Source organism: Zonotrichia leucophrys, chromosome 9, assembly GCF_028769735.1.
Source record: "Zonotrichia leucophrys gambelii isolate GWCS_2022_RI chromosome 9, RI_Zleu_2.0, whole genome shotgun sequence".
Lineage (NCBI taxonomy): Eukaryota > Metazoa > Chordata > Aves > Passeriformes > Passerellidae > Zonotrichia > Zonotrichia leucophrys.
The window spans coordinates 24,028,309-24,041,916 of NC_088179.1; the positions used below are offsets into that span (position 1 = coordinate 24,028,309).

Genomic DNA, 13,608 nt, shown 5'->3' on the forward strand with positions numbered 1-13,608 from the left:
TCTCAAATTATTCAGAATATTCCCAAGGATTCCCTTGGATTCTCTTCCTGGGTGGCACCTCCGTGTCCTGCTCCTTCCTGCTGGATCAGAGCCTTTTTTCCGTGATTCTCTCCCAATATTTTTCATTACTTTAAACCTTTCCCTGCCAGCACCCACGCTGTGAACTGGAATTGAACAGAAATTGCCAAAACATTTCTAAACCAGCCCCAAAATCAGCCTGCAAAGGGTCCAGGAACCTGAAATCCTGAAATCCTGAAATATTTTTTCCCAGGAGTCACAGAAGCACCACAGAGCCTGAGTGTTCCAACAAAGGAAATTTTATTTCAACAATAAAACTTTGTTTGGTTCCTTTCTTACTGACAGGGGGATGGAACTCCAAACAGGGAAACTCCTGGTGGGCAGCACGCGAGACTGGAAACAAATAATAAATAATAAATATTGTGTTAATACCAGCATTTTAAATTACAATAGATTCATTAATTTAAGTTATATGTTTGATAATATTAATTATATTAATTATTAATTATTAATAATTTTAATTATTAATTATTATTAATTAATAATCATTAATTATTAATTTTATTTATTAATTATTTTTTAATAAAAAATTATTAATTTTTAAATTATTTTTAAATTATTTATTATTAAATAAATTAAATAATTAATTATTATTTATTTATTAATTTAATTATTAATTTTATTAATGTTAACGATATTATTAATATTAATAGAACCTCTGAACATTAATGATGCATCTGCAAACAAAACGAGAACCTTGGAGCTGCTCCCTGAGAGAAAATTCCCCTCCTGGTTTTCCTTCTTTGAAATCTGCAAGGATCAAACACAGCTGTTACAACTGTACATTAATGTCACTGCTATATTTTTGTTTAAAAAATAAGTTTGGTGAAAATCTTCATGTTTTCACCAGCGACATTTTCCAAACTGGGGTTTGAAAGGAGCGGGAGAAGCTGAGCTACAAACCTGGTACATAAACGGCTACGTGGAAGTAAAAATACAAATTAAAACTTTGTAAAACACAGTTCAAGCCTTGCTATCAAAGTTAACCTGTTCAGTTCCCTTTAAAAAAATTTATAAGGATAAGATTCAGTTTACACAACAATCTGTTCTTGTGAAAAGCCAGCTCACACCTACAAAGAAAATCCCACCTGTGTAAAACCCTCACTCCCCAAGAGACAAAAAATGTAAAATATCTAAAAAGAGAAAAATGTGAGAAGCACATGCATTGGTCATTACCAGGCAATTAGCTGAGTTCCACTAATTTACTAATTAATTAAAGTCACACAGAGTACCTTCTAATACCGTACAAAAATCAACTCTGTAAATAAAAATTCATCCATTCTACACGAAAAAAATCCCATCTTTGTCTAATATGACACCCAACCAGGCTAATTAACTGATTAATTACCGAGATTAATCAGGAGGGTGACCCAGGAGAGCAGAGACTGCAGCGTGCAGCCCCAGCCCAGCCCAGGGTCCCATCCCAGACTGGTTGGACTGGGAGGGACCTTGGGGACGAAAAGGGGGTAAAAATATGGGGAAATTTGGGGCAAAATGGGGGAAAAAGGGGGAGAAAGGAAAAGCAGGAGGAAAAGGGGGGGTGGGAAAAAATGGGGGAGAAGAAACGGGGATGGGGTTGGGATTTCTGCAGCCCTGTTTGAATGCAGCACCCACAGTGGCAGCACCAGCCAGGAACCCCCTCCCCAAATCCCACAGAGCCCCATCCCAGCCAGGAACCCCCTCCCCAAATCCCACAGAGCCCCATCCCAGCCAGGAACCCCTCCCCAAATCCCCAATCCCATCCCAGCCAGGAACCCCCTCCCCAAATCCCACAGAACCCCATCCCAGCCAGGAACCCCCTCCCCAAATCCCACAGAACCCCATCCCAGCCAGGAACCCCCTCCCCAAATCCCCAAACCCCATCCCAGCCAGGAACCCCCTCCCCAAATCCCCAAACCCCATCCCAGCCAGGAACCCCCTCCCCAAATCCCACAGAACCCCATCCCAGCCAGGAACCCCCTCCCCAAATCCCATCCCAGCCAGGAACCCCCTCCCCAAATCCCATCCCAGCCAGGAACCCCCTCCCCAAATCCCACAGAGCCCCATCCCAGCCAGGAACCCCCTCCCCAAATCCCCAAACCCCATCCCAGCCAGGAACCCCCTCCCCAAATCCCACAGAGCCCCATCCCAGCCAGGAACCCCCTCCCCAAATCCCACAGACCCCATCCCAGCCAGGAACCCCCCCCCCAACCCCATCCCAGCCAGGAACCCCCTCCCCAAATCCCCAAACCCCATCCCAGCCAGGAACCCCCTCCCCAAATCCCCAAACCCCACATCCCATGGACCAGAGCTGCCCCACAGCCCCAGCCCTGCTGGGGGGAATGGGGATGGGAATGGGAAAGGGAAAGAGAAAAAAGGAAAAGAAGGGAAAGAAGGGAAAGAAGGGAAAGAAGGGAAAGAAGAGAAAGAAGGGAAAGAAGGGAAAGAAGGGAAAGAAGAGAAAGAAGAGAAAGAAGGGAAAGAAGGGAAAGAAGGGAAAGGGAATGGGGAAATGGGGATGGGGAAGGAAGGGAAAGGAAAAGGGAAAGGGAATGAAATGGGAAAGGGAATGGGGATAGGAAAGGGAATGGGAACAGCAAAGGAAGGGAATGGCTGCCAGCCCTGCTCTGCCCTCGGATCAGCACGGAATTATTACAGGACCTGAGGAGGTCTCCAGGTGAGAGAAGGACGAGAATCTTGTTCCTTGATCAGAAGGCTGGATTTATCGATATATGATATATAATACATTATAACTATACTAAAAAGAATCAGGAGAGAAGTTGCAGAGGCTGCTCAGCTAAGAATAGAACAGAAAGAATGAATAACAAAGTTCTGTGTGCAGGGAATCTGTCCCCGAGCTGCTCCTGTGATTGGCCTTTAATGGTACACAAGGAAGATGAGCCAATCACAGAAGCACCTGCTACATTTCACAGCAGCCCCTGTGTTTTTCCCCGTTATTTTTTCCCCATTAATATCCAGGCAGGATGGAGGACAGCAGGGTTCCCACTGCTTGGAGATGTTTATTATTTATTCCTCTTTAAGCCTTGTTAGATTAATCCATTTTAAATTACCACATGCTGCCAGGCACAATTATTGTAATTTATCGGGATCATCCTGGTGCTTTATTTCCCTGGGATGTGAGCTGGGGGCTGCAGGAGCAGCATTCCCTTCCCACAGGGAACAACCCCACCCCGGCTCCAGGCCACCATAATTCCCTTTTTGTGTTTTTCCAGCAGAGAGGAATCATGGAATGGTTTGGGGTCGCAGAGCCCATCCCTGAGCAGGGACACATCCCCATCCAGCCTTGGGCACTTCCAGGGGTTTGGCAGCCACAGAATTCCTGCACTGAACCTCTCCTGCCTCGTTTCCCAGGTGGGAATGGCTCCTCCTCACACATCCCTCAGGTTTTCCAGGGAATAAAAATCCTCCAGCTCTGCCCTGTGTCAAAGACTTCACCTCATTTCTTTAGGAAAACTCCACATTTCTGTTAAAAGCTGCAGCTGCCATTTTCCATTTAACTGCACGAGGGGCTGGGAGTCCATCAACAGCTACTGTAAATAACACCACCTTAAATAATACCATAAATAAAATCACCTTAAATAATATCACTAAATAACAGCACCTTGAATAACATCACCTTAAATAATGTCACTAAATAACAGCACCTTAAATGATATCACTAAATAACATCACCTTAAATAATACCATAAATAAAATCACCTTAAATAATATCACTAAATAACACCACCTTAAATAACATCACCTTAAATAATACCATAAATAAAATCACCTTAAATAATATCACTAAATAACAGCACCTTAAATAACACCACCTTAAATAATATCACTAAATAACAGCACCTTGAATAACATCACCTTAAATAATACCATAAATAAAATCACCTTAAATAATATCACTAAATAACACCACCTTAAATAACACCACCTTAAATAATATCACTAAATAACAGCACCTTGAATAACATCACCTTAAATAATACCATAAATAAAATCACCTTAAATAATATCACTAAATAACACCCCCTTAAATGATATCACTAAATAACAGCACCTTAAATAACACCACCTTAAATAATATCACTTTAAGTAACTGCCCTTTAAATAACACCGCTTTAAATAAAAGCACCACTTTAAATAACGCCACTTTAAATATTATCACTTCAAAAAATATCACCTTAAATAATAACACCTCAAATGATATCACTTTCAATAATATCCCCTTAAATAATATCACTCCAAAAAAAGTCACTCCAAAAAGTCACTCCAAAAAAAAAGTCACTCCAGAAAAACCCCATCTTAAATAATATCATCCTAAATATCACTTCAAAAAGCATCACCCTAAGTAACACCACCTTAACTGACATCACTTTCAATAATATCATTTTTAAATGCCACTTTCAATAACGCTGCTCTGACCCCAAACCCTCCCTCCCAGACCCCTGCACTGAAGGGTTTCACCAGAACCCCCAGGGAAATGCAGCCCTGAGGACAAAAAGAGGAATTTTTTAATGGAGGAGGGAAAAGGGGCTCTTTGGAGTGAAACAAATGATCCTGGGACAGAGGATGGGACAGGGACACGGGGGAGCTCCTGATGCCACGGCCTGCGCTGAGCTGAGCTCAGAGCTCAGCTCCAACCCCAATTACAAACCTCCCAAAGGCAGGAAATGGAATTTATTCTCCTGTAAGAGCAGCCCCAATTCCAGCCTTTCTCTGTGAGTTCCCAGCTCTGGAGCTTGGGAACAATCCAACAGAATCACCCCAGTGATCAGATCTGTTGTGTGAATTTTGGGCTTTTGAATTCCAGGCTGTGCCCTGCCAGCTGTGAGCAAACAACACCAGGATATTCCCTTTTCTCTGCCATTTACAGAACTCTCCATATCACCAGGATATTCCCTTTTCTTTGCCATGTACAGAACTCTCCATATCACCAGGATATTCCCTTTTCTCTGCCATGTACAGAACTCTCCATATCACCAGGATATTCCTTTTTCTGCCATTTAGAACTCTCCATATCACCAGGATATTCCATTTTCCTGTCATTTACAGAACTCTCCATCTCACCAGGATATTCCCTTTTCTCTGCCATGTACAGAACTCTCCATTTCACCAGGATATTCCCTTTTCCTCCATGTACAGAACTCTCCATATCACCAGGATATTCCATTTTTCTGCCATTTACAGAACTCTCCATATCACCAGGATATTCCTTTTTTCTGCCATTTAGAACTCTCCATACCACCAGGATATTCCCTTTTCCTCCATGTACAGAACTCTCCATATCACCAGGATATTCCCTTGTTCTGCCATTTACAGAACTCTCCATATCACCAGGATATTCCTTTTTCTGCCATTTAGAACTCTCCATATCACCAGGATATTCCCTTTTCTTTGCCATTTACAGAACTCTCCATATCACCAGGATATTCCCTTTTCCTCCATGTACAGAACTCTCCATATCACCAGGATATTCCCTTTTCTCTGCCATGTACAGAACTCTCCATATCACCAGGATATTCCCTTTTCTTTGCCATTTACAGAACTCTCCATATCACCAGGATATTCCTTTTTCTGCCATTTAGAACTCTCCATATCACCAGGATATTCCCTTTTCTTTGCCATTTACAGAACTCTCCATATCACCATGATATTCCCTTTTCCTGCCATTTACAGAACTCTCCATATCACCAGGATATTCCATTTTCTCTGCCATGTACAGAACTCTCCATATCACCAGGATATTCCCTTTTCTTTGCCATTTACAGAACTCTCCATATCACCAGGATATTCCCTTTTCTTTGCCATTTACAGAACTCTCCATATCACCAGGATATTCCCTTTTCTTTGCCATGTACAGAACTCTCCATATCACCAGGATATTCCCTTTTCTTTGCCATTTAGAACTCTCCATATCACCAGGATATTCCCTTTTCCTCCATTTACAGAACTCTCCATATCACCAGGATATTCCCTTTTCCTCCATGTACAGAACTCTCCATATCACCACGATATTCCTTTTCCTGACATTTACAGAACTCTCCATATCACCAGGATATTCCCTTTCCTCCATGTACAGAACTCTCCATATCACCAGGATATTCCTTCTTCTGCCATTTAGAACTCTCCATATCACCAGGATATTCCCTTTTCTTTGCCATGTACAGAACTCTCCATATCACCAGGATATTCCTTTTTCTCTGCCATGTACAGAACTCTCCATCTCACCAGGATATTCCCTTTTCTTTGCCATTTACAGAACTCTCCATCTCACCAGGATATTCCTTTTTCTGCCATTTAGAACTCTCCATACCACCAGGATATTCCCTTTTCCTCCATGTACAGAACTCTCCATATCACCAGGATATTCCCTTGTTCTGCCATGTACAGAACTCTCCATATCACCAGGATATTCCCTTTTCTCTGCCATGTACAGAACTCTCCATATCACCAGGATATTCCTTTTTCTTTGCCATTTACAGAACTCTCCATATCACAGGATATTCCCTTTTCTCTGCCATTTACAGAACTCTCCATATCACCAGCATATTCCCTTTTCTTTGCCATTTACAGAACTCTCCATATCACCAGGATATTCCCTTTTCCTCCATGTACAGAACTCTCCATATCACCAGGATATTCCCTTTTCCTCCATTTACAGAACTCTCCATATCACCAGGATATTCCTTTTTCTGCCATTTAGAACTCTCCATATCACCAGGATATTCCATTTTCCGGTCATTTACAGAACTCTCCATATCACCAGCATATTCCCTTTTCCTCCATGTACAGAATTCTCCATATCACCAGGATATTCCCTTTTCTTTGCCATTTACAGAACTCTCCATATCACCAGGATATTCCCTTTTCCTCCATGTACAGAACTCTCCATATCACCAGGATATTCCATTTTCCTGTCATTTACAGACCTCTCCATTCCCTCTCCTTTCATGAGCAGAAGGGTAACTCTGGAGCCACCAGGGGCAGTTTCCCAGAGGGAATAAACAACCTTTAAATGTTATTTAAGCACTCCCAAGGGCTCCACGAGCTCCTCCAAGCTCTGGTTGTGCTGCTGAGTCCCTCCAGGACCCCTGGGAATGGGAACATTTCATTTCCATGGATTGGAGACATTTCATTTCCATGGATAACCAGGCCAGCATTCAGGCACGTCCCACAACACCTGCACTTGGGTGAAATACCCAAAAACCAGGAGAAACCAGAACTGCAGCAGGGCAGAGCCACAGGAGGGATCCCTCACACTCCCCAGGCCCTCAGACTGCCCTGGAAATCCAAATTTCTGCTTCCAGCTCCTGCTTTTCCCTCTGGAATACCTGAGCACAACCCACACCCAATATTTCTGACACCTGGGGGATCAGGGCCTTGTGTTTACAGTGAAATAACCAAAAACCAGGAGAAACCAAAATTCCAGCAGTGCAGAACCCAGGGGCAGAGCCCCTCCTGCCCCTCAAGCCCTCAGACTGCCCTGGAAATCCAAATTTCTGCTTCCAGCTCCTGCTTTTTTCCCCTAGAACATTTCACCACAACCCACACCCAATATTTCTGACACTGAACACTGCTGAGGCCTCATGAAACGACCAAAAACCAGAAGGAACCAAAATCCAGCAGTGCAGAACCACAGGATAATTCCCTCACGCTCCCCAGGCCCTCAGACTGCCCTGGAAATCCAAATTCCTGCTCTCAGCTCCTGCTTTTTTCCCCTAGAACATTTCACCACAACCCACACCCAATATTTCTGACACTGAACACTGCTGAGGCCTCATGAAACGACCAAAAACCAGAAGGAACCAAAATCCAGCAGTGCAGAACCACAGGATGGATCCCTCACGCTCCCCAGGCCCTCAGACTGCCCTGGAAATCCAAATCTCTGCTTTCCAAAGCTCCTGCTTTTTCCCTCTGGGATATCTGACCCAGCAAATACAAACCTTACCCAGCATTTCTGACACCCAGCATGTCGAGGCCTTGTAATGACCAAAAACCAGAAGGAACCAAAATCCAGCAGTGCAGAACCACAGGATGGATCCCTCACGCTCCCCAGGCCCTCAGACTGCCCTGGAAATCCAAATTCCTGCTCTCAGCTCCTGCTTTTCCCCCCTGAAATGTTTCACCACAGCCCACACCCAATATTTCTGACACTGGACACACTGAGGCCTTGCGTTTGCACTGAAATGACCAAAAACCAGAAAGAAACAAAATCCAGCAGTGCAGAACCACAGGGTGGATCCCTGACACTCCCCAAGCCCTCAGACTGCCCTGGAAATCCAAATTCCTGCTCTCAGCTCCTGCTTTTTTCCCCTAGAACATTTCACCACAACCCACACCCAATATTTCTGACACTGGACACACTGAGGCCTCATGTTTGCACTGAAATGACCAAAAACCAGAAAGAAACAAAATCCAGCAGTGCAGAACCACAGGATGGATCCCTCACGCTCCCCAGGCCCTCAGACTTCCCTGGAAATCCAAATCTCTGCTTTCCAAAGCTCCTGCTTTTTCCCTCTGGGATATCTGACCCAGCAAATACAAACCTTACCCAGCATTTCTGACACCCAGCATGTCGAGGCCTTGTAATGACCAAAAACCAGAAGGAAACAAAATCCAGCAGTGCAGAACCACAGGATGGATCCCTCACGCTCCCCAGGCCCTCAGACTGCCCTGGAAATCCAAATTCCTGCTCTCAGCTCCTGCTTTTCCCCCCTGAAATGTTTCACCACAGCCCACACCCAATATTTCTGACACTGGACACACTGAGGCCTCGCGTTTGCACTGAAATGACCAAAAACCAGAAGGAACCAAAATCCAGCAGTGTAGAACCACAGGGTGGATCCCTCACACTCCCCAAGCCCTCAGACTGCCCTGGAAATCCAAATCTCTGCTTTCCAAAGCTCCTGCTTTTTCCCTCTGGGATATCTGACCCAGCAAATACAAACCTTACCCAGCATTTCTGACACCCAGCATGTCGAGGCCTTGTAATGACCAAAAACCAGAAGGAACCAAAATCCAGCAGTGCAGAACCACAGGATGGATCCCTGACACTCCCCAGGCCCTCAGACTTCCCTGGAAATCCAAATTTCTGCTTTCAGCTCCTGCTTTTTCCCTCTGGGATATCTGACCCAGCAAATACAAACCTTACCCAGCATTTCTGACACCCAGCATGTCGAGGCCTTGTAATGACCAAAAACCAGAAGGAAACAATATCCAGCAGTGCAGAACCACAAGATAAATCCCTCACGCTCCCCAGGCCCTCAGACTGCCCTGGAAATCCAAATTCCTGCTCTCAGCTCCTGCTTTTCCCCCTGGGCTGTTTGAGCCAGCCCTCCTGGCACTGTGGTTATTTTAAACACACTTTCAATAAACTGCCCAAGCTGATGCAGTTGGAGCCTGCAAATAAACGAGCCCATTAAACACCCCTGGCACTTAGCAGCATCTCTGGTGGCCAATCCCAGCTCGGGCAGGGCTGTAATTTATAACTTTGATGCCCATTTAATCTGCCCATAACCATCAATCTCTGATTTTTATTGCCCCGTTCTGCAGCCTGAGCAGAAAAGCTGCTCCAATTAGGCCCCCCCAAAGCAACCCTCACAAATAAATACTGGCTTTAATGTCCCACAGCACAGCTCCCTGGGATCCATTTCTTATTTCAGGAATAAAAGAGCTGGGGAAGAGGTTGGTGATGGCAAAAGCAGCCCCAAAAGGGCAGCCCAGAGGGCACCAGGAGGTTTTGGGGTGTGAGATCCCATAAGTGACCCTTCAGAGGATGGGAGATCCCACAGAGCTGCAGCTGGGCCCAGGTTCAGCCCCAGCAGGGAAATGGGAATGTTGGGAATGATGGGAATGTTGGGAATGATGCTGGGAGCAGGGGAGGCTGCCAGGAAAATAAACCAGAGGGAGCCCATTGATACCCAGTGGTGCCATTGATCCATCCCAGCCCTAGGAGCTGCTGAAGGAGGAGCTGGAATTGTGATTTTCCTCTGGATATCCAAAGGAAAATCGTAATTCCAGCTCAGAGCTGGGCCCTGCACCCTCTGGAGCAGCAGATCCCTTCTGCAAGGCTCTCCTGGGGAAGAGCATTTCCCACTGAGGGTGAAAATCCAGCTTTGGTTCCAGCCAGGAAAACAAATGGAAGCACCTGAACTGGAGCTCCTGATTCCTGCAGAGCTCCTGATTCCTGCAGCCCTGAAAATGCCCCTGAGCTCCTGATTCCTGGGAATTCCTCTGAGCTCCTGATTCCTGGGAATTCCTCTGAGCTCCTGATTCCTGGGAATGCCCCTGAGCTCCTGATTCCTGGGAATGCCCCTGAGCTCCTGAATCCTGGGAATGCCCCTGAGCTCCCGATTCATTCCTGCAGCCCCTCAAGGGGAGCTGCTCTGGGCAATCTCTGCTGTGTCCATAAAAACCTCGGGCAGGGATCACATGGAATCCAAATTGGGTTTTCTACCTCAAAATCACAGACTGATCCCCCAGAAAAGCCCCAGTTTGGGGATGTGAACCTTGCTGGCAGCGCTGGGCAGGGGGATGAGCTCCTGAATCCCTCTGGTTCACTGGGAGGACAATTGCTGACTGTGTCAGGCAACGCTCCAGTGATGGATTCCAAAAGGATGTGCAGGGCAATCAGGCTCTGCTCCTGAGGGCACTAATTGGGTTAAGCTCATCAGCAAACCCTGGAGAGCAGCAGCCTGGCAAAGGGAGAGCAGGAAGGGCAGGAAAGGAAAAGGGAAAAAAAAATAATTCCGTGCAAAGGGGAAAATGTGAGTCTGTGGATTGTGCCCTTCATGTGACACCCTTAAAGTGATCAGTGGGAACAGAAATGGCACAAAAAGGGATGGGTGGGGCACTGTGGGAGTGCCAGAATGCTGGAATGGTTGGGAGGGACCTCAAAGCCCATCCAGGGCCATGGCAGGGACACCTCCCACTGTCCCAGTGTCCAACCCGGCCTGGGCACTGCCAGGGGAATCCTTGGGGAATCCATCCCAGCCCTGCCAGGGAGGATTCCTGCCCAGCATCCCCCAGCCCAGCCCCTGGCACTGCTCCGAGCCAGGACAGGACAATTCCAGGACAGGAGGAGCTCCCTGTGCCCAAATATCCCAAACAATTCCAGGAAAATTCCAGGCCAGGAGGGGCTCCCTGTGCCCGAATATCCCAAACAATTCCAGGACAATTCCAGGACAGGAGGGGCTCCCTGTGCCCAAATATCCCAAACAATTCCAGGACAGGAGGAGCTCCCTGTGCCCAAATACCCCAAACAATTCCAGGAAAATTCCAGGCCAGGAGGAGCTCCCTGTGCCCAAATATCCCAAACAATTCCAGGACAGGAGGAGCTCCCTGTGCCCAAATATCCCAAACAATTCCAGGCCAGGAGGGGCTCCCTGTGCCCAAATATCCCAAACAATTCCAGGACAATTCCAGGACAGGAGGGGCTCCCTGTGCCCAAAATACCCCAAACAATTCCAGGCCAGGAGGAGCTCCCTGTGCCCAAATATCCCAAACAATTCCAGGACAGGAGGAGCTCCCTGTGCCCAAATATCCCACACAATTCCATGGCCTGCCCCAGCAGCCACCTCTGCTCTCACTCCCCATTCAGAGCCATCACAAAAGGAAAGGGCTGGGTTTGCTTCCCCTGCAGCAGAACAAAGCCCAGAATTCCAAACTCCAGCAGCACCAGTGACAGATTTTCCCTGGGTTCAGCTCTGAAATAACACTGGCGTTACAGCCAGCCCATCATCTGTCACTGAATTCATGTCAGAGTCCCAGGCAGGGAAATCCATCCATGGAAACGAGGAGCTGCTGCATTTCCAAGGAGCCTGGGGTGCCACCTGTCCCCCCAGCTCTCCCTGTGTCCATCCCTCACTCCTGACACCTGTCCTGAGCTGGTGCCACCTCCACTCTCACTGCAAACTCCTTGCAGGGATTTCTTTCATCTAAAATCCTGGGAAATTTGCTTTAGGGAGCTCCTCTAAGCAATGCATTTTCTGATAGGTTGGGAAGTCAAGGTTTGCTTTGAATTTCATCTTCATGGGGGTCTGGAATGCAGGGTGGGCAATGAGGGACACCCAGAAACCTCCTCTGGCCCAACAAGTCCAAGCTGATTTGTTCCTAACACTACACTGTAAAACAACCCCCAAATCCATATACAAAAATATCAAATAATATTAGAAATCCATGTAATGCTTACCTGCAGATATTCTGGGAATAAAGTCGGGTTTTTGATGAAGTCCTGGAGTCTGGAGTTGAAGGAAATTTCCATCAGGATTGAGGGGACAGCTGAGATGTCCCTCTGGGTTTGCCCCAGCTGCCAGGCTGCTCCTTCCCTGACCTTTATTTGATAGATTACATCAAATATCGATGATTATCATACATTCCATCCCATTCCAGCTGCCAGCAGGGACGTGGGGTGTGCCAGCTCCACCAGGGCTCAATCCCTGCCCTTCCCAGCTGTGCCCACACTCACAGAGCTTTGTAAACTCGTTAACAACTCCATTAATTAAGGGCTAACGTTGACTGGGATCATTTGAGGAGCAGCCCCGTGTTCACAGAGCCACAGCTGCAAAATCCAAACCCCAGGAGGAGCAGCTTGGGCTGGGGGAACAGAGCAGGAATTTTTTTTCCCTTCTGTTCCCTGGAGGCCTCACCTTTGGCTTGAAGAACGGAGAGGTTCAGCCCCAAATCCCAAAGAAATGAGGAAGTTTCCTTCCAAAGGTCAGGCCCAGCTGGATCAGACAAAGCTCATCCACCAGAAGCTCCCCAGGGCCACTCAGGAACAGGAGGAGAACCCACAGAATCCCTGAGGTGGGAAAGCCCTCCCAGAGCAGGGAGTGCGAGCTGTGCCTGATCCCCAGCCTGTCCCCGGCCCAGAGCTCGGGGACACCTCCAGGATGGGTGCCCACCCCTCCCTGCCCAGCCCCGAGCTCCCTTTCCATGGGAAATTCCTGCTGGGGCCCACCTGAACTTCCCGGTAAAACCCAGCAGGGAACACCAAGATTCACCCACCTGGAGATAAATTCAGTCCAAGAGAAGTGAGGGACTGAGGTGCTTTTCCCAAAGGTTGGACTCTATCCCACGGAATCCCGGATTGGTTTGGGCTGGATTGATCCTAAATCTGCCCAGCCATGGGCAGGGACCCCTTGCACCACGCCTGGGCACTGCCAGGGACGGGCAGCCGTGCCAGGAGCGAGCCGTGCCAGGACAGAGCCGTGCCAATCGGGCACAGAGCAAACCCAACCGCAGCCCCGAAGGTTCGGATCCCAATTTCCCCATTCCCGACATCCCGAGGCAGCGCGGGGCGGTGCTGACCTCTAGCGAGGGATGCCTGGGAAAAGGGAAATTCCTGGGATAAATCTCCCGTCCCACCGTGCTCCATTCCCTGCCCCTCCTGCCCAAGGCTCCTCGGGCACGGGCACAGAGCAGCTTCTGAGAAACTGGCCCAAGAAATCCCCGATTTTGAGATATTTTCAATAAATGTGTCCCCATGAGGATCAGAGCCCTTTCCACCGCAGCTCAGAGGGGAATTTGTCCCCCAGG

The 13,608-nt window shown here is 47.3% G+C and overlaps 1 long non-coding RNA gene across 2 annotated transcripts; it reads right to left on the reverse strand.

Annotated features, from left to right (window-relative positions):
• Positions 1-301: 301 nt before the first annotated feature.
• Positions 302-13,415, reverse strand: LOC135451560 (uncharacterized). Of its 2 annotated transcripts, none has more exons than XR_010441355.1 (4): positions 13,078-13,415; positions 12,263-12,403; positions 735-828; positions 302-411 (listed from the first exon to the last, which is right to left on the reverse strand). It is a non-coding gene; the product is annotated as an uncharacterized LOC135451560 (long non-coding RNA). The 2 variants fall into 2 exon arrangements; XR_010441356.1 differs by having other exon boundaries at positions 775-828; positions 13,078-13,412.
• Between the last annotated feature and the right edge of the window lie 193 nt (positions 13,416-13,608).